This window comes from Passer domesticus, chromosome 10 (genome assembly GCF_036417665.1).
Source record: "Passer domesticus isolate bPasDom1 chromosome 10, bPasDom1.hap1, whole genome shotgun sequence".
NCBI lineage: Eukaryota > Metazoa > Chordata > Aves > Passeriformes > Passeridae > Passer > Passer domesticus.
In genome coordinates, this window is record NC_087483.1 from 24,967,483 (window position 1) to 24,989,473 (window position 21,991).

General features: G+C 38.3%; 1 protein-coding gene across 1 annotated transcript in view; it reads left to right on the top strand.

The window, feature by feature from the left end:
* Nucleotides 1-2,185: 2,185 nt before the first annotated feature.
* The window catches only part of LOC135308933 (sodium channel protein type 2 subunit alpha-like), a 66,329-nt gene continuing 46,523 nt past the window's right edge, over nt 2,186-21,991 (top strand). The window contains exon 1 of the mRNA XM_064434603.1: nt 2,186-2,341. The gene's annotated coding sequence lies outside the window, so the exon portion shown is untranslated. The remainder of the gene's footprint in view (nt 2,342-21,991) is intronic.

Genomic DNA, 21,991 nt, shown 5'->3' on the forward strand with positions numbered 1-21,991 from the left:
AGTTCTGGTCCTAGTAATAATGGTGGCATCAATTTTAGTGTCATTATTACAGAATTGTGCATCACTAAAACTTTGTGAAACCTGAGACCAGATAAGTAAAGCAGCTGTAGTGTACTTATTGTCTGTGCAACTCTAGCATTGAGTAAGTGCAGCCGAGTAATGAATTGCATTGATGTTTTTATATAAACAGATAAAAACAAGACTGCTCTGTAGGGATGCTTTTGAACTACCTATTTCAATTTACATATTTAGTATTAATTTAGCATTCTGTGTTGTAAGAAAATCTATTGGTTGTATAATGCATATTAGTTTTAAAAGCACTGTCATTATTTGCTGACTACATAATATTCAGTCTATGGAATATCACTGGGATATCTGTCCCTAAGACAGATATGACTATTCCAGTAATATATACAGAAATATTACAAATTTCAACGTAGACAAGGCATTCAGAAAGTAATTGTGCATCATCACTAAAATGTGAAGAAAAAAATGGAAATAACTTAAAATAGCATTGAAAAAGGGAGAAATTCCCGTTATTTGGGTTGAGTTTTGAGAGATGAGGAAAAAATAAATTTTTCCTCTGCATGTTATCTCTTTCAGTTTACATTAAATTTTAAATACATGCAGAAATCTAAAGGATTTCATTTAGGTAGTCACCCAAATCAGGTGTCTCCTGTATTAAGTTACAGCTTCTTAGGATATGTGTTATCAAATAGTGTTACAATAACAATTCTGCAGGGATTGAGTGCCGGTTTTGTTTTCATTTAAAGAGATGTAGTTAAGAAGCTGGTTTCTTGCAGCCAGTGAGGAGTAATATGAACACTGTTTCAAGCAGGTTCCATGTGGCTGGGTGCTGCTACCAAATCAGGTAATGGGGAAATGTCTTAAGTGTGCTATAGAAACTTGTGACCTGCTGCCTCTGCTAAAATAAAAGAAGTGAAAAGGAGAATGCCTTAGCATCTCCCTCTCCCTGTCATGGTAAGCTAGTGCTGCATCCAGAAAAGTGAGATTTTGGGTGAGAAAACATGAGCACAGAAATCAGATCACATAAGAATATTTTCAAATATGCTTGTGAGTTTTGGTAATTTATTGTTCTAATGGAGGTGAAGATTTATTTCTAAAGATTGGAAGAATAATTGGTGTTACAGAATTGGCATTCTGTTTTGACAGATGTGGTATATATGGATTTTTCATACTCTGTTGACAAAACTATTTTGTTTTGCCATTCCTGCTCTGCAAGCAGTGGGGAATTCAAGGTATTTTCAGTGACTTTAATGGTTTTACCATATGACCACAGACAAAACCTACAACTGTGACCTATTTATACAGCCCTCAGGATGCACCAAAGCTTTATGAACATTGGGTCAAGGGAATTGATGCAGGCCACAGCAGGAGGCCTTCAGGAATAGGAAGCGCTGATGTGAAAAGTGCTGGAGAGCTGTGGTAGGCTGGCATTTTACCTGAGGGACTAAGCATTTTAACTTAGGTTTATCTGTGGCTTTATTTGCAGTTAGTGATCTGTTAGAGGTTTAAATACACATTGTGAAAACGATGCTCTATGGCTCTCATGCTTAGTGCTCTTCAGGTGCTGATTTTCCCCTAAAATCTGCACGGAATTATTGTCTGTTGTCCACATCCAGAAGCAAGTGGGACATATTCTCTAAACAAGAGAGAACTCCTCTGAGACACTTCTTGAGTCATGTATCACATAAAACACCACTTCTCTCACTGAGCTACAAACTAGCTTGCTTTTCCTTGTAGGTTTCCAAGAGAGGTATTAGAGTTAGTCATCACTAGAAAAAAACACACACATAAATGCTTGTGTAAGCTCATAGGGCAAAAATTGTATTATGTTACTACCTTGAATTACAGCCAAGGACACCATGACTTCCCCTCGGAAACCCGTTTAGCATTGGACGTGAATGGATGGCGGAGGGAAGCGCGGACTGGAACCCACCCACGCGCGCCGCGGGCAGGGGCGCCAGCAGGGAGCGGGCGGGAGGCGCGGCGGGCAGGAGCGGCCGCCCCTCGCTCTGCATCCTCCCGGCGCTGCCGCCTCCGCCTGTCCCCGGCGGCGCTCCCCCTCGCTGCCTCCCCCACCGGTCGGGCCGGGCGGCCGCGGGATGGGCTCCCGGAGGAAGGGCGCTGTCCAGCCCTCACGTTTCCGTGGGGCCGGCAGCAGCTTCGCGGCGGCGCGCTCCCTGCGCGCTCCCGGCGCTGCCCGCGGGCTCCGCGAGGGGGCGCTGCGGCGGGGCCGGGCGGGGCTGCCCGGAGCCAGCGCGGAGCGGGAGCGGAGCGGGAGCGGAGCCGGAGCGCACCTACCTGTGGCATGGCAGAGGTGAGTGCGGCCCTGCCGGCCCCGGCTTGCAGGGGTCTTGCCCGGACTTGGGTCTAAGCTGGCTGGGCTCTCCCTGGAGGTCGGCTGGAGCACTTGAGTAAAAGTAGGTAGGGTGTTCGGTTGAGTCTCTTCGCCTTTCTCTTTGCCATCTCCGCGGTATCGGAGCTTTCTGTTTTTTTGTTTTTTCCCTTTTCTTTTCTTATATTTACTTATGCGTTAGCATTTGGGGAGCTTTTTTACCGACAAGTTTCAGGTTCTCCTCCAGCTTGTTAAGTTCTCTCCTGTGCATCCACCAAGGCAAGAGAATTCGTCTCACATGAAGCTGCGTATGAGGTCCCACTTGGTACCTCTGCGGTAACAAAGAAAGCATATTTCTCCTAATTTGCTGGGGAAGGTAGTTTGCTGCTTTGTAGGTGGAGCAGGGTGAGCTCTAGATGGAGGATTTTCCTCTGTCATCATGTCCCCTTGGTTGCTAAGCAGTGGTGACCACATCTGTAAAAAGATGGAAGAAGCACAGAGGAGAGAGCAACAGGGAGAGCCAGGAAGAACAGCAGAATCTCCTCTCGGGCAGTCTTATCTGCTGGGTGTTCTTGTAGAGAATTAACACCAATGCATTAATCCTTCTTATGCACCTGTTTCCTTAACTCTAAACTTCTGGCATTCCAGCTTATAGTTCAGGTGCAGCAAATTTTGTTCAACCAAATTGGTTTGTTGTGACTTATACAAAGAGAAGTCATTTGTAAAAGTGCACTTTGTGCTTCTCATAAGTGGCACTGCTTCAGCCTCAAAAAAAAAAAAAAAAAAAAAAAAGCCTTGATAGGAAAACAAGTGATGGGAACAATCCTTACACAAAACTGTAAGGAGATTTCTGAAAAGGAAGCTTTTAGCCGCAACAGTTAATTTCTGTACCCTTTCCCCCTCCTTTTGTAAAATCAGATTTTGCTGTTGAACTTGATGATTCCAATGTATTTAAGGTTTCTTTGTTCACCAATATATCTCATAATTTCTGGATTATAATAAAAAAACTTCTAATCTGAGTGGGATGCAAAAAGAAAAACTAAGTAGTGGAAGGGTAGATTTAATGTTATTTTTCCCAGTTGAACTTGTTGAGCTTGAGCAAATATGTGCATATGAGTTATTGAAACCAAAAATCCCCATACAAACAACAACAAAAAACCCCAAAAAACCAGCAATCAGCAAAAACCCCAAACCAAAATAAAACCATCTACAAACCCCCCCAAATTTAGTGTAACTGTATGACATGTTTATGATTTAATGCATTTAAACAGCACTGTTTAAGGTGAGAATTTTCATATGGAATGAAAGGCAGTTCTGACACTGTCATTTTCATGTCAGTTGTATGTTTGTCTAAACATTTTTCAGCTTTTAAGGTGACTGAAAATTTACTTTTATTAGAATCGGAGCAGTTGCTGCGTTGTTGTCGTTGCCTGCTGTTGTAGGCAAACAGGAGGAGTCCGTCCTGGCTCTGATCTCCCCGTGAGAGACAGCGGCTGCTTGGCTGCTCCTGATGGAAAGGGTGTGTCAGGGTGGGGAGCAGAGCTCTGGGTTCATCGCACACAGATGTTCAGGATGGTCAGAGCTGTGTACAGGATGCTGCAAGATTTGCCAAGGGCCGTGTTGGCATTAGTCAGTCCAAGGCTTTGATGTCACCCCCACTTCACCCCCGCTCCATCTCTGCCCTTTTTCTGTGTTGGGGATTCAAGAGGATAGTTTCATGTAGGCTCTTGGTTTTTTTGGGTTTTTTTTTCTTCTTTCTTATCTATATTTAAAAATCCTGTGGCTTTTAACTGACCCTCTAAAGGTGTATTTAGCTAAAGTTTATACAAGTGCAGACTTGATGAAAATACAGTTTCTGTGTAAATCTTAGGCATTGATAATTTTATGGTATTCCTAAGAGACACAAAAGCAAACATTGCTCTTTCCATATTTAAAACATTATTCAGTGTTTGCAGATGAAATTCAACAGAGAGAAATGGAAGTGGGTAAAACAGGTTGTTCATTTTAAAACTGCATTCATTAAAAGAAATACTAAGTGCATACAAATAGTATGAGACATGAACAATTTTCTGGGCTTTTAAACAGATTTTGTTAGCCTAAGGTTTTATTACCAGCAGTGCAATATTGATATTGACAGCTTTTGCTTTCAATATTTTATGGTTAAACTTGTTTCTCTTAGCTGAGGCAAGGATGAAGCTTTGAGGTAATGTTGAAAAACACTTTGTTTTTCTTCATATAAGTAAATTTAATTTATTGTTAATTCATACTCACTACTAATAAGTGGTGATAGCATGTAGAAGACATTCCATCTTATGCCAGTCCAAAGAAAAATACTGTACCTGGATCTAATCATTCAAGAATATATGTCCTCATCTAATTATTTTATAGGGACTCTAAGTTAGGTGCCTTCTGCAGCATATGCTTTGGGACTGCACAAGTGCATATTATCCAGAACACATGGAGACAGAACTGGTATAATTTAATCTTCAAAAATATTTTCCTTTCCTGTTGAAATAAATTGTAAACTCAGCCCAGGACAAGGATGTTTTTATCAATAATAATCACAGATGTCATGCTCTACAGAGAGGGTTGAGTCATTCTCAGTAATGAGTGATTGCACTGGTTGAAGCAATTGTGTTCAAAGCACACTGTCTGCTACCAGGGAAGATTTTCCATTAATTGTCTTGTTCCTCTTGTCAAGGCTTCTGTTACCATTAACTAGTTGATGTCTAGACTGGAAAGTAACTCTTTCTCAAATTTTTAAGTACAGGTTGCATTTTCCCCTGTGATGTAATAAGTTCAGTATAAATATTTTTCTTAAAGTTGTGGAAGAAATCCATCCTAGAAGTTTAGTATCAAAGCAGAAGTTTAAAAGAAAAATTAAACTATCTTGGATTCAGTTGTGTACTAACAAAGCCCCTTCCCCCCAAGAGAAATTTGAATATATTTTCATATGTGAAAATATATATTTAATACAGTTATTTCCATAGAAGTTCTGTCATGTTTTCTGAGAGGACTGGGCTCTCTCTGAAAATCTCACCATGAAATTCAATTCAACAAGTTAAGGAAATTCAGCAGTAATGCTCCAGCAAGGCTCTATTGTGCCCTTTTGTGATGTATTTATGACATATATTAAATTGGACTTCGTTCTGTGTCTAACGTTTTAATTTATTCTTGGGTTCTTACTGTGTTGATGAAACCAGTGATGTATAGATCTAGGCTGGGGTTTCTTTAGCTAGGAACTACAGCTTTCTCAGGTGAAGCATTGTCCAGTGTTATCCTGTATGTCTGGACTTAAAATTCTTGTTTGAAGTTGCCATATCTGAGTGGGGCCTGAGTGGCCAAGAGACCTGAAGTGTCCCTCTGTGCCTTTGCAGTGTCACCTGCTGCTGCAGAGGGGCTGGAGCAATGTCCTCTGGCAGCTGTCCCCTGTGTGCATGCCGGGGTGGGCAGTGCTGGGGTCCCTCAGGACTGGAGCTGTGCCCAGCTGCTTGCCAGCAGGCAGAGAGATGATGCCATTTATGCTGCACCCAAAGCACCACCTGGCAGGTCATCTCTAGTTTTTTTTCTGTCTTGGGTGCTCCCAAGACCCCACCAAGTTCTGGGATGAACAGACAACCCCTTTGCATTTGTCTCCCTGTTTGGCTGTGTGTCTGGACAGCTGTGATTCACTGAACACATTATCCTGGTATGAAAATGAGTAGATAATCAGTGATGATATGCTACAGAGCAAAAATAACCAAATACAAGCACAATCTTGACATTCACTTTGATTGAATTTTAAAGTGCATGTAACTTTACAATGCTTTTATAGATACTGATTTACCTTGTAACAGTATCATTGATAAGGGGTTTCTTTGTGCCTTAAGTGTGAAATATGAAATCATACTGTGTTATTATATCTTCACAATGCCTGAATATATAATATATGTCTTAGAATATTTACAACACCCGTGGGAAATATTTTGCCAAACTATTTTTACTGTGTATAAAAAACTTATATAGCAGGAGTTAGGCTGTTACAGATTGTATAAAGGCTGCATCTTTCCCTTCCTCCTGCCTTTGCTGTATTTCTTTTCTTTCTACAATTTCTTTAGTAATTCTTGACTGTTTCATGCCTCACCTCCCTTACTGTAGTCACCCTTTCCTTCTGATGTACCCCCACTGCACTGATTTCCCTCCCAGGTGAGACACAGTTTGTTTGTTCTCATGCTGCATGCTTAGAGGAAATGTTTGATATTTGATCAGACAGCATCCAAGAAGGAGCTTTTTGTTTCTAGTATCCAAATAATTAATGTGAATATGCTTCTTAACCACCTGGCTTGCTCAGCTAGCATGCAAATTCTTTATAATAATGAGAAATGTGCCTTCTGAGCAGCTGGCAGCAGTGAGGAGATGTTTATTTTGAAGGTGTGCCACCTAGTAGGGACCTGTGCTTCTTTGCCATTAATCCATCAGTGGCTGCACATTGCTCAGCATTGGGATTGTTCCACAAGGGATGTGTGTTTATGTGCTGGTTCAGCTTTTGTATCTCCACTCTGATTCTGTCTAGGAACCCTTCTCTTAACAGTAAGGTTTACACTGAAGAGAAAACATCACAGGAAATTAAATAAATCAATTATTTGAAAATATGCAGTACCTCCAGTGTTTTTTGGATGTGCAGCCAGATTAACTGGTACAATAAGAGACAGAAGAAAGCATTTAGAATGTGTTTATATACAATTTGTTTATAAAGGCTTTACTGGATTTATTCATCTAGTGAACAGGGTGTTTTAAGGTTTTGAGTTTTTTTCCTACCTAGGTGATGAGGGAAAAAGAGGGGGTCATTATCTGAGAGCTGAATTACCGGACAGAGTATTGCTTTGATTATATACAGGCCAACCAGGACAGGAGGAAGGAGTTGGGGTCAAACAACTGGCACAATGAGGTGGTACTTAATGAGGAAGATCATGTGTGAAGGCACTACTTAGGCAAACATGTCTATAGAAAGACCAGTGAAGACAAAGGAACTTCCTATTTGGAATCACCTCATTAAGGTAACATGAAGGTGACTGTTTTCCATATAAATCCATCAAGATCTGAGAAGTCTTAATGACATTTGAGACCTCAGGTTCAGCAGTCAGAGGGATCTCGTCCAGGAATAGAGCCCCTTACTGGCCAGGACATACCAATTTTCATGGTGCAGTTGGTTTTTTTCCTTCAGTCCCAATCAAAAGACAGTTTCTTTTCTGTTACAGTATTTCTGCTTTGGGACTTGGTCTCCAGCTTTTGTATAGAACAGTGGTGGTCCTGAGTTGTGTTGAACTTCTGTTGATCTCCTGGTGTGTCCTAGAGGATATAAGAGAGCAGCTTGCTGGACCTCTCCCTGCAGGGAGTCCTGTTAGGTAAAATAGCCTTGATCAACACAGCCTGGATCTCTTCCAGAGCCTCCACAAGAGATTTCCAGGCATGTAAATACATGACATAGTGGACTACTGTGTTAGATAATATTGAGTTCTGTGTTGCATACCACTTCTATTAAGAAAAATATATTAATTACATTTGGATTCAGATCCTATTTTTTTGAAGCTTATTTTTCTGTTTGCAGGTTAATTGATGTATTTTTAAGGAGTTACTACATTTTTCCCATGTTGAAAAGATTGTATAGGTCTTTTTATACACAGAGCTCTTGACTTACTCTGAAGTTATTAACTTCATTAATAATATGAACCTCAGTTTTGGTGGGAAAATGTACTTCAAAATTGGAGTGCCTTGCATGACTTTTAAAGATTTTATAACGAAGTAAAACCAGTAAGAATGTCAATTACAGTTTTCTTTTACGATCTTAAAGGATTTAAATCTTATGTCTTTCAAGTGATGTATGAATTATCAGTTCTTTTTTTTAGACAAAGATTGTCATAGGCAAGAAGAGGTTTAAAATGTTTTAGAGATAATATTTGATAATATTACGTAGAGGTTTCTGTGGCCTCTTTTTAATTAGATTAAATAAATTGAATGAAAGAAGAGTCCTTTTGTCTCAAGCACCCAATCACCATGATCACCTATTTTGTCTTTCTTTCCTTCATTCTCCTTCCATCTGGTCACTGGAGGCATATTTTATTTTGTTATCTTTGTCCTTTCAGTAAATTCAATCAGAGTTCTCTGCTTTGTAGTGAAGGTACTACTTCATGAATGATGAAAAAGAATAAAATTACACCCTTGAGAAAATAATAAATAAGGATGATCTTCAAGTTTTTCTGTTAAAAAACTGTTCTCAGTCCAATGGAGGACAATGTTCCTCCCATCCTTGGACAAATGTATCAAGTGACCGTAGCTTAGTACTTTGCAAGTAATTTAATAGATGTAAATATGTTTATCAGCAAATCAACTAGCCACAAAATCCTTTTTCATGGTTTTTGCATCATGGTGATGTGTGCTTGCTGGTATCTTTTAGATGGAGATGGGTGTTTAATTGAAGTCTCTTGTAACTGTTTTCCCCAAAATGGTGTTTCAGTGCCATTCCTCAGTTTCTTTCGCATTGTGAATTCTCTGGCTCTTTTAGAAACGTTGTAGCATTATGTTTATGATGGGTGCATATTCACTTCTAGTTTTGGAAAGTTGCACATGAATTTTCAGGTATTCTTTTTTTCAAAACTCACAGAGCTTTGTTTATGGCTAAGCTAAAAAGAATTACTCTTCTGGAAATCTGAGTGATGCAAAGAAGTGAGGGGGAAGGAATGCAGGCACTGACTAATAGGATATTCCCCTCTCCTGATGAATACATGATTAAATTATTGATTCCTACTCTATGACTGGAAAGGGAGGAAGTGCAGAAGGTTTTGAAGCTGAATGTCATTCCACAGTGCTGACAAAGTACAGTGAGTACAGTGGCTCTGGTGGTCTGGACTGAAACAGCTGTTTTCCTTTTGTCTGAAATAGAAAATGGCAGCAAGTTATGTAAAAAAAAAAAGGAAAATTACTTTTTTGAAACCAACTGCTGCACTTTATATCCTGCTCTTTTAATGACTGTTTTCTTTGAATGCCTCACAATTCTGGTTTATGTTGCACAACCACAATATAATTAATCGCTGCAGTTCAGGCAAAGATGCCCTTGTTATAGGGGACTGTATATTATGGCACATGTATTAAGAAAAGTTGTGTGTCTACAGCAAGGAACAATACTAGAGTTAGTTTTGGTTGGGTTTTATGGGTTTTTTGTGGCTGGTGGGGGGAGGGAGGATTTTTTCACTCTCTGACCCCTATATGCTCATGAGTACTTCTAGTCACTGTTGCTGTAGGTATATTTTCAAACATCTGCCTGAAGGTTGCCCATACTCATCTGGTGCTTTTTTGTGCAAAGTAAATGTTTCTCAAGTGTCATTTCTGAAGGGATTCCTAATGGCTCTAGATTTTATGAGGAACAAACACAGATAACTATCAGGCCATCTTTCCATGTTTCCTCTGCTGATCTTGCAGTAGTAACAAATGTGAGACTCTTATCAAGTGCTTTCATGAGTGGGAGGTGGAGCCTTTGCTGGCCAGAAGGGTTTTAACTCTCTGTGCTGGGGACAGGGACAGGCCTGCCATCAGGAGCACGCAGGGACATCTCTCACCCCCTCAGGTTGCTCAAAGCCCTGTCCAGCCTGATGTGCTGAACCACACCAAGGGTCCAGATGGGTTTGTTCAGAAGGGTTATGAATCACTGGGTTCAAGGCAGGTGATTCCAAGCCAGTAGATGGTTCTATGCAGTTCTTTTTCTTCTACCAAGTGGCACACCCTGATAAGGCAGCATGAACTTGGCAGATTTTTTTTTTTTATAAATAGTCATGCTGCTAATAAAATAACTGCAAGCAATTTGAATATTTCACAATTTACCAAACCTAGGTCAATAAAACTATCAACTTTGTCTCCTTATTCTTAATCACGGAATTTTTAAGCATGCTTCAGGAAAATATGGATATCTGGCATTCTAACCTGAGGTGAAAAATAAATCTTTTTCAATTCTTTATATGTTGTCAGTGGCCAGAAGACTAGATTGAACCAGAACACTACATTTATCTTTGTCTAAAGATTATAATGAAAAATATTTAGAAGTCTATCCTTTTCTTTCTGATCTTCAAGAGTCTTTTATACTTAATTACTGAACGTTACTTCTCATTGTACAAGCAGAGAAATCCTTTAAAATGGATTTTCAATCAGGTAAATTGGTTGTAAAATGCATTTCCGTGGCTAGATTTAGTACTATTAATGGTAATACTTCATTAATAATTGTCAATATTTCAGTGTTTTTCAATAATCCAATGTAATACAGTGTTTTACTGCTGTCTCTTATTCATTTTTCAGCTGGCAATTGGTATCAGCCAGTGCAGTCTTGATTGTGAAACTCTAAATTTAAATGCAGAGGGTAGAACATGTTCAGTGGGGAAAAAAAGGGTAAAACATGTTCAGTGGGGAAAAAACCAATTATGAAATAAGATTAATATTTCAGAATTATCTTTCCTTTTTCATTCAGCAGGTTTTGTTCTCTTTTGGAGGATACTGTCATATCTGTTTATTTGCTTATAATTTCCTCTGTGGGCACAAGAGTAGCAATAACTTGAGAGTTTTGTTTTATAATAGCTTAATCTAATTCAGTTAATTTTTCTTGTCCATAATTTTTTGTTTACACAATCTAGAACAGGAGTAATTTTCAAAAGCAAGTAAATATGGAAAGTAAATGAAAACATGAGCTGTGTTTCCAGCTATCCTTTAGTCTCCAGTGATGAGGGTTTTGTATGAGAAAGTCTCCTGTTGTATTCTTGCCAACTGGATGTAATGTCAGATACATATGAATGCAGACCTCTCTCACAATATAAAGCCAAGAATAAAAGGGAATGAAGGAGGACAAATACTTCAGAAAATGTTAAGAGTTTTGGATTCAAGCCCCAGAGAGAACTACTGCCAAATTTGCCTTGAAATTCCTTTGTTCTGGCTTATGATCACATGTCTGAATGTCTGAAAATGACTGATAAAGACAGAGAATTACCACTGTTTATAGGAAAGACTCAGTGCTCATAAGAAAAAATTTCCTTTTAAAAATAATTACACCCCTGAACACAACAGACCACTGAACAGAACAGACAGTGTAGTAAATCCAGGGCTTACTTGTTTGTGAAAGCGGCCTGTGCTTATCAAACTAGTTTCACCCTGACACTTTCTGACACTTTAAATTCAAGTAACCTGTTTTTCAAGTTTCTTTCACAATCTTTCCCATTTGTTTTTCACTTGTGATAGGAAGCAATTGTGTGTTAAACTAGTTCTGATTGTTAGAGCATGGAGAAAAGCCAAAGGAAATGCTCTCTAACTCTTTACTTCAGCCCCTGGTATAGTTGTGGGTTTAGTTTTGTTAACATTTGGCTTAAAATGATGATGATGGTTTTTTTGAGATGAACTTGGCATGAGGAAAAAGGCTATCAGTGCTTCCCCTAATTCTGTCATGTCCACTCTAAGTGCTGTACTATTTGTATTACTATGTTCTGCAAGTTCCTCCATTGCTGTTAACATGTACATATTTAGTGTATATATTTTCTGCTTCAGCTGGAGGAGTTTCTTTGGCTCTCCAAAACGCTTTGATTTGTCTATACCCTCCTGGCATCTTTGCTTGATGGGTATTCCTGTGGCTATTCCATAGCTACTGTGTCAAAGAGAAGATATGCTCTTACATTAGTTTTCATATTTATAAAAAAACAGTGGTTTTTGTAAACTCATGAAAATGCACAGAAAGTGAAATTTTAATATTAAGTGAATTGTCAATAATGTGAGTTTTTAATGTTAATGTGCCATATAAATTGAATTGGTTAGGACAGAATATGTAGATGACAACTAACAAGGTACTAACTAGTAACATACTGTGGAACATAAGTCACATGAGGTAAGGACCAAAGCAGGCATGCAAGAGAAACTTCCTTTTTGTGACAAAGCCTTGACAATGGACTTCATTTAAAAGTTCTGTCCACAGGAATGAATTGTAGTGATGCTAATGCCACTGTTTATACTGCACCCCGTCACAGAATCACAGAATAGGTCAGGTTGGAAAGGACCACAGTGGATCATCTGGTCCAGCCTCCCTGCTCAAGCAGGGTCATCCCAGAGCACATGGTAATCTGTACAAAAACTTTGTAAATATTGAATCTCCACTAAAACAAAAAAACAACCAACCAGAAAATGAACAAATGCAGTTTTAAATGCCATCATGGTGTCAAGTGTTCTAGCATATTCTTGCTATCTTTCTCATGCTCTCATGTTCATTGGGGAGCAGATGGTGAACTTTGTCAATGAGGCTGATAGCCTGAAATTCTCTTGTGCCAACACAGCATTGTGTTTCAGGCTGTTGAACTAAACAGAATAATTGGTATTGAACTCTCAGTTTTACAGGGTTATTCTGCTTCTGTGGCTTTTTTAATGGATGTCATTAGTGTAAACAATTTTTTTCTGATACATACAAAAATTCAGTGATATAGTGAAAGGAGCACAATCCTTTTAGAACCTAACAGGGGGACTTTTTCAAGAACATCCTACCATATATTTCTGTGTTGATGTATGCTGTTGCCATTTTCCACTTCTGGTGTGTTTGCAGGAAACCCTAGAATGGATGTGGGAATTTTACCCCCACATTGATATAAACTGAGCCAGGTTTTGCCAATCATTCCAGCCTGTATCCATTTGCAGAACAGTAGCCGAGTCTTTCTAGGAAATCAGACGAGCACAGAAAGTAGACTCAGATTACACTAATGAGGCCATTAAATGAGATATAGGGAGCCTGTCTGGCCAGAAAGAGGAATGGAATGAGGTCTGGCTGTACTCCTTGCTTTATGTCTTTTACATTCTGCAGCCCATTTTCACATTTTGTGTGTTTGCTTTGGTGGGAGAGTTGCTTTCTTCTTCCGCCTGCCCCCCACCTCCCCCTTTGGTTCTTTTTTCCTGTGTTCTCTTACTTGGCAAAAGGGAAAATAACTATTCAAAAATTTGAGGGAGAAGACCTGACATACGTGGTGTTTGCAGGCTAAAAAGCTCATGACAAAGCACTAACAAAGCACATTGGCTTTCCAAAGTCTTCCAAATTGTATGTCTGCTCAGTTATGCTCTCTGACCGTTTTACAGAGGTCTTCATTTTCTTAGTGAAAAATCAAAGTGCAATGAAATGGCTGTTTTAAAATAGTTGTTAGAAACATTTAACAAAATTCCATCATGTTTATTACGTCATAATACCAATGTTACCCATAAGCAAATAAACTTAAAGATTCAGAATTTTAGCAGTTTTCAGTCAAAGAAAAAAAAATTCTTTTATAGATAGATATGTTCTTTTCTGCTGTGCTCTAAATTATAATGTTTGGAGCTTCCTGGTAGGTAAAAACCAGACCATGTGCATTTTAAAGATTCAGGAACATATTTTACTGTCTCAAATCTAGTCTAACAGGTTTCTCTTCTGTAGTATGTTACTAATTATTGTCTTTTTAGTTTATTAATATTCAAGAGGACTTTCCTAATATTAAAAAATCTTCAGCTTATGAAATTTTGATTTGGGGAAGCTTAAAAAGCTCATTCAATTTAAGTTCCTGATTCACTTTTGTTGTTTGGGGGGAAATTTTCAGCAGCATTTTTCTGCAAGCTGTACTGGTTTGCCATCATTTATCACTGTTGCTTTGCAGTGGTGGCTTGTGTTAGTGGTGGCCCAGTACTGAAGCAGAACACAAAAAGGAGAATGAAGTTTTGACAAGAGGCAAGCAATAACCTACAGCAGTTATTGCAGAGCTCCACCTACAAGAATATGAGCTGGAAGGGCTGGAGGCTGCAGCTGGTGCTGGAGGCTGATAGCTGGTAAAAGAGGCCAGGTTGGAAGACCCACTGCAAGAATATGTGGCAGCAACATCAAAAACATCCCTTGAACATACTTGTACTTATTGTAGATCATGTAAGGTAACCTTCGCCTCCTTTTAAGCTGGGTTTGGAACTATCTACCTTGAAAAGGTGCCTACCAAGCTGTATTTTCCTCTGATATCTGCAATCTTATTTTATGTAAGTTATTATGAATTTAACACCAAAACTTTTATTAGAATTTTGCTTCCCCCCCCCCCCAGCTGCAGTTGATACAAATTATTAATTTCTACTTCAGACACAACATGAAATTGGCCATAAATCAGAGTAATGCTGCATTAATTAAAGCTTTTTTTGTAACCACAGTGTTGGTACAGCCATAGGGATCTCAATACATTAATCTGATAGAGGTAAGGCATCCAAGTAATTTTAGTTTAAATAAATTTTACAGGGAAATTATCAGAATGATAACAAAACCATTTCACCAGCTAGTGTAAAACATTTATAACAAGGGGTTCACCTGCATAAGATAGAATAAATCACTTGGATTGTACACTCCATGTACAAACTTGGAGTGATTTACTTGGAGCATTCTGATAAATGTGGCATGACAGATGATACTTGTAAGAATCAGAGTAATGAAAAATCCCGTGTATGTGGATGCATGCAGTTTCTTTACTGTGCACAATGTTTATGTGCAATATAATTGCATATAATTGATTTAGTACTATATTAATAATTCATTAATACAAACTTATGAGACCTGAACAAGTTGTGCAGCACTTCTGATTTGCTGCCGAGGCAGTCTCTCTGGGGAGTAAATGAACTTTCAGGAGATAGATTTTAATGGTTAAGCACTGGATTCCCTGGGAAAATTCTAGCACCTAGTTATAAAAGAATGAAAGCAGCTCTCAATTTCTTTCCATGCTTCCAGAACTACAATTTTGGGAATCTGGTTGTTACATCCTAAGGAGTTCAAATACCTAAAACAAGTTTAAGTTGTATACTCTGTTTTATAACTAACAGTTATTGGGTAATAAAGACTCTGTATGAAGAAAATAAACATCCTTTGTGGTAGTTGCCCTTCCTTCATGCTCTCTTTCAGCTGAGGACTGCAAGGAAAATAAACACTGCAGAAGTACCATGATTGTTTGAAAATATGTGTAGAGAGTATTGTTTCATAGCTTAATCTCTAAGCAGCTATATTGTTATTATGTAGCATCCTTGGGTTTTTTTTTTTCTGTTTCTCTTTTAAGAATCAAAACAAGGAGTTAGATACACGCTCGTTTCAGTCCACAGATATAAGTAATACTTAAAAGTTTTTATGGTTGTCTTTGCTATGAATTTATACAGAAAGATTATCCAAACTTATAAACATGAAGTTAATACATTATGAAGTTAATAGTGCTATTAATCATAATGTAATTAACTTGATATTATCATCTTTGGTGTCATGAAAAAAGTGTTTTGGAGCTAAGGCACCAAGCACACATTATCATGGCTTTCTGATGGAAACTATGTGAAGTCTTATTTTGTCATAAATTTGTTAAATGACAAAAAACGGCAGAAAATTGAAGAAGGAATCTAGAGAAATGAGGAGGGAAAACCCCTGCACATTGGTAATGGAATGTTGCGAGACTGAACACCAGGACTTACAACAGCAAATCTGCCCCACAATATAATGTAAGAACAAAAAATGTAAAAATAAGTTTCAGTGACTAGTATCATTTATGTGGCTCGTAGAAAAGGTTCACTGAACTCATTTCACCAGATGAAAATTCTGAGAGAAGAATTTTTACTATAAATACGTGAAAGTAAGAAGCACTGATGGGCTACTGAAGTGAGTAACAGCCTTAGTGTAGGAGCAAATCTGATACGAAATCTATTGTCTTTAGATTGTAAGAGGAGTTAAGAGGCTGAGGAAGCTTTAAATTAGCTTATTGAGCAGAGAATTGGCTACAAGACTTATTTGTACCTAACTAGAAGCGCAGGGTCTTGATGTTTTGAGCAGTGTTTCTCTAGTCTGGAAAAATGTCCAAGTAGTCATGCAGATAACAGAAATATCAGCATAGGTGCATATCACCTCTGTGGCAATGTATCATGTTTTTCACAGTTCTTCCATGCCTTGCCAATAGTAAAATCTCTTACAGTTTCTTATTTGCTGTGTATTGGCTCTGTTCCAGGGTGGCTTCTTGATACATGGGGATTAAATTGCTTGTTTGTGAGGACTGAATTTCCTAGATGTGCACCCAATTAATGCATTTTCTGATATAAAGGAAAGGCAATCTGATCTGCCTCTAAGTGGTTCCAGATTCTAAAAATGGGTTATATTAGAGAATTATTTTTTAAAGATGTTACAGCTGTAGCATCCTGTATCTTTTAAGCATTTTTCATTCTTGCAATATGATTATTTTTAATGTCTTCTGTATATTACCATAAGTTCATAAATTGAAGTCAGAGGCTATTTAATTGAAAATATATAGTTTAGAATACCTTTGGAAGTAATACAGGTCATATAAGGCAATTTTTGTATAATGAGTAGAATCCATTAAACTGAACAGAAATTCATTGTGCCTTCCATAAGCATTTATTTGGGGTTTTAAAATTCTTTTCGTGGACAAGCTATAGAGAATGAAATTACTTGCAATCAAAAGAATGACATAGTAAAATATTTTCTTTAAAAATCAGCTGTCCCACTTAGTGCTATTGCATTAGCACAGTCTTTTGTTGAGAAGTATCAGGGGTGAAATATAGCATAGGTCTAATCTATTCAGTCTCAAAGCAATAAATAATTCAGAAACCTTTTAGTCCTTATCGATGTTTAGGAGCAGATGATTTCTAGATTAAACCACTGTCTTAAGAATTTTCTGGATTTGTCTTATAGCCTCCTGCTTGTTTTCACAGAATTGTGAAATTGACATAGCAGTAGTAAACCCAGCTTATTTTCTGTAGAAATTGAAGGCTGCATCACTGCTTAATGACAACATATTAGTTAATAGAGTAAGTCTTAATTTATATAGTAGAATTAAATGTCCATGGAAAAAACACCTTATTTTTTATATACAGAAATGCACAAAAAAGAGCATAGCAAAAAAAAGTGTAAATTTGTTTATGACTCGTCAGATTTGATCACTTGCCAAAATGAAATTCACTGAACATCTTTACCTGACTGTCTTATTTTTAATGAAATTTCATACATGTGAGGCTTAGATGTTTTTTGAGGCATAGTAATTTCAGTAGTTTTGCTTCTTTAGTACACTGAAAGCTTTATTCAAGTTACTCAAATAAAGCTATGAAATGTACCATAGCAGAGAGAACATTGGGAATGATACTGTAAAAAATTCATCTTTATGTTGCAGGATATATGGTAGGAAGAGCGGATGTGTTATTTCTGCCTTTGAAAAATGTTAAGATAAAAATACTGTGTTTGGGAAGCACATTTTATAAGTACTGAGGCTTTGTTGCTGACTGGTTTGGATTTAAGCTTGACCATTATTTTTGCAAATATTAAAACTAGTATACAGAAACAAATACATATATTTTTTATTTAAAGATATATGGAAACAATAAAAACTATACATTAATGCTTTTTTCATAGACCAGTGGACTCCAGCTTCAAACCTCAAACTTAATATAAATGACCCTGATACTTTTATTTGTATATGTAGTAAGAATATTTTCTAAAAGATCATTAAAAAATTATTCTTGCTCACTCAACCATACTCCATAAGAATATATTTATGTTAACATTCATATCAGGTTGTTAACTGGCTCATTCCTGCCCAGGAGTTTCCTCCTAGTACTGTGCTGCTACAGAGTCTGTGGTATGTAGCAGTTTCCTGTAATCTTTCATTTGAATTTCTGTCCTGCTTGATGGACAGAGTCTCCAATCAGGCTTACATGCACAACGTAGCCATGAAAGAAGTCTGTTTATTAACAGTAAGCTGAGAAAATGGGGATTTATGTGTTGGGTTTTGTTTTTTACTGACGGTGGTTTTTTTAATGTTGAGCTTTCAGAAGGACCTTTGTGGGATTTTTTGGATGGAATGGTAACAGTTTCTTCAGGATTCACATTAAATCCAGTTTTCTGGTTTGATTTTTATTACCTCAGTTTGTAATACAAATGCTGTCAAAATTGCAGGAAAGAGACACATTTAAGTCATTAAACCAATCCATCCTGCTTTATCTTTTTGTTCTTTTTTTTTAAATTCAGTTTTTTTCTTGGGTAAAATTATTTTCATGCGATAACAGTATAAGCAGCCTCACTTTCTTCCACAATGTTACAACATTTATATATTTGCAGTACTTTTTTAAAGTCATGAAAAGGAAACAGTCACTGAACTGAAACTCAAGAAGTATTTAACAGGTGTGGGTTTTTTTTCCAAGCATGGGTTGTGATTAGGCTGCTAGAATACGGCATTCACAGGAGAGATTTGTCATGTAGTAGAAAATAACTTTTTTTGTTTTGTGTTAATGCTGAACTTTGTGCTGCAGACATTGGCTGTGGTGTCTCTAGAGAGAAATGGTGCAGTTCATCTCAGCCCTACGGGTCCCACTTGAGCCTTGTTGAATAAACCAGGGGAATATGAACATGCAAGTGGAAAGATTGGCTTTCATTCTGATAACAACTGCAGTAACTCAGAAAAACTGCCACGAGGCTGTACTGGTATTTGGTAAAATGAACAGTCATGAACTTTTAGTTTTATGCATTATAAACCTCTAAAGAGTAAATTTAGACAAAATGTATAGACAGACGTGACAGTTAGTGACATTTTCAAGTACACGTTTGATAACAAGTAGTTTCTGTGGGCATAACATTTGTCACTTTCCAAGTTTGTATGCCTAATATTGACTACAAAACTATTTAAAAAGTTTTCTAGAGTCTTTATCCAAGTAATGAGAACATCCCCTAAAAGATGAGCTGAATGTTATGGTATATATTTGCATTCTCATCCAGTATCTCCCTTTTTTTTTTGGTTGGTTGGTTTTTGTTGCTGACATGCTTGTTTCTGAAGATAATCATTGAAACACAAAGTTGCCTAAGTATTTTTTAGACTGCCAAGTGTACTTGTTCATTGGCATGGTGGGCTCATTAGTGGTGTGTAGCTGTGCTGAAAAGCTTGTATTTTATTCAGCCTGTAAAGAGCAACATCCCTGTGACAGAGCAGCACCATATGTACAGCTCCTGTTCTGTTTGGTTATAAGATAGAAGTCGGTCTAATAGCTGTAAATCTTGCTTTTTTGTCTCTTCAGACTCTAAAAGACTTTGTGCAACCATCTAACCATTTTAGATAATAACTGAGTATGTGTGGACTACTTACAATGGCATTAACTGTTTGCATCATTCATGAAATTCAAATTTTATTACAAGTGGTCTCCTCAGAATCTTTTACAATACATGCAGTGCTGGTATATAAAAAATAATTCCTATATGTTACAGACTTTTTTTTTTTTAGGAAAACATACTTCTTAAGTTAATACTGCTACCACCTTGTTGTAGGAGACAGAAAGCCCCTACTAGTAGGAATTTGCTTGACTTAAAAAAATTACATAGACTCAGCTGCTTGCTACTAAGGAAATTATATTTCTGAACTAAGGAAATTATATTTCTGAATTTTCTGCTTACTAATGAAGAAGCAGATAATACCTACCCCTCCATTTTATTAAAAAAAAAAAAAAGAAAAACAACAAAAAAAAAAAACCAAACCCAGAATTGTAAGCTAAATAAATGACCTAAAGGTACCAAGTAATATTTGTGTTACCTTAGCTCTTAGGTGAAAATTAAGCTGAAGGAAAGAGATCCTGGTGTTCTTCTTTGGAAGACACATCTCTGTCTTCCTACTGGTGAAGGTTTCCTGGGTATTTAGAGCCACGTGTGTCATTCAGCTTCTGAAGGAAAACTACCTCTTGAGACAGCTGGTTCTCACTCCAAGTACAGTGGTCAGACCTTCAGGTTCACTGTTGCTAAGGATTTGAGAATGATTTCCTAATCAAAAGGCTAAACAACAATTAAATTCTGCATTTGAAAATGGTGAATCGCTTTAAGATGGAGCAGATGTGATTAGGCATTTTTAAATAAGGAAAGACTTGGCATTCTCAGGCTTTCTTTTCCAGAGGAAAAAAGTCTTTGTATTTTCTTAAAGTGCTTAGCAGGTGACATGAAAAATGTCTGATTTCTATAATTATTTATTAGGAAATTTCTCACCTCTTTAGTAGTCAGTGTAAAGAGCCTCTCCTCTTTTTGTGCCTATTGTGGTATGTGCCAAAGGCTTGGAACCTGTTGTGGCTCAGCTGAAAAAGGAGGGATTTGGAGCCTGTCCATTACCAAAACTGACTGATTTTGAAGAGATGGCTTGCATGATGGGTTGTTTGTCTGTTCATGGCAATGTAGTTCCTGCTGTAAAATTGTTAAAAATAGAAAATTTCCTCAACTAGCATTAAGTTGACCTAAAATTTGACATAGAAGAGGCAGCTACCTGGGATTTGCTGTGTATTTGACTTTGGAGCTGTTGCACTTAATGAAAAAGTCTGCATCAGACTTTTTTCCTTTGCAGTGCATCCTCCCTGCACACACTGGGGTCAGGAGAACTGGCTCACTCTGTGGTTTTTTTGGTGGCAGGAGCCTTTAGCATTTGCCATCACCTAAATCTGCTTTAAGTCTTTTCCTGTTGGCAGCGTGGCCTGTGGTGACTCTGGGCAGAGGTGGCGGTGTCTGGGGGCCGGGGCCCTGCCAGGCAGGTCTGTGTGGAGAGCCCAGGGCTGCCTGGCCCAGCTCAGGCAGGATGGCAGCGCCTCAGGGAAAACACGCCTGGCCACAGGTCAGTGTGAGGAACGCTCTCTGAGGGGCTGTGAGATCCACTCCTGTTCCCCTGACCCTGGAGCTGTAAGGAGGTGCTGGAGCAGAAATTCCCTGGGAGCCTGTGGGACAGGTTGTGCTGAAGCAGGTCCATGGAGGAGAGTGCCAGAGCAGGTACCCAACCTGCACCCCCTGGAGAAAGTGCATATTCCTTGAGGGAGAGACACTGCAAAGCCCGCACTGGAGCAACCTTATCCTGAAGCTTTACAGCCTGCCTGAGGGACACATGCTGGAGCAAGGGAGGAACAGGTGGAAGGAGTGGCAAAGAACTGCAATGATTTCATGCCAGCCCCATTCCCCACCTTCCCCGTGCCTCTTGTTGGGGGAGGAGGTGTAGGACTTGAGAGTGAAACAGTGAATTTTCCCTCTGCCTCTTTGTTCCTCTGCCTGGAACAAAGAGGCAGAGGGAAAATTCTTCTAGGACTTATGTTTTTTACCTTCCAATTCTGTTTTAATTGGCAGTAAGTTATTTTTCCCAAAGTGAGTCTGTTTTGCACATGACAGTAATTTGTAAATGATCTGCTTGTCTTTATTTTACTACCTGGCCTCTTTCACTTCCTTCTCCCCTGTGCAGTTGCCTTTGTGGAACGCGAGTGGGAGAGCAGCCAGCCAAGGTCAGCTCACCACAGCGTTGTGTTCACAAGGGCTACAACACTTAATGACTGTCAGCAAGTGGGACTGGATTCCATCTTGTGTCTGTTCAAAAAAATTGCTTTATTCTGAAGATAGTGCACCCTTAGCTGTTAACTCACTGTAGAAAATATAACCTAGAAAGAAATGATCAATTAATGAATTTAATGAATGTATTATTTTTAAGTATTTTGAAAATATCCTTGGTCTCCAAGAGAGTACTGCAATTTTGATTGTGCTGTGCTTTTTGTATAAATCTAAAACACTTCATCCATCATAACTTCCTTAATTATCAAGACAGCACCATCAAAGTT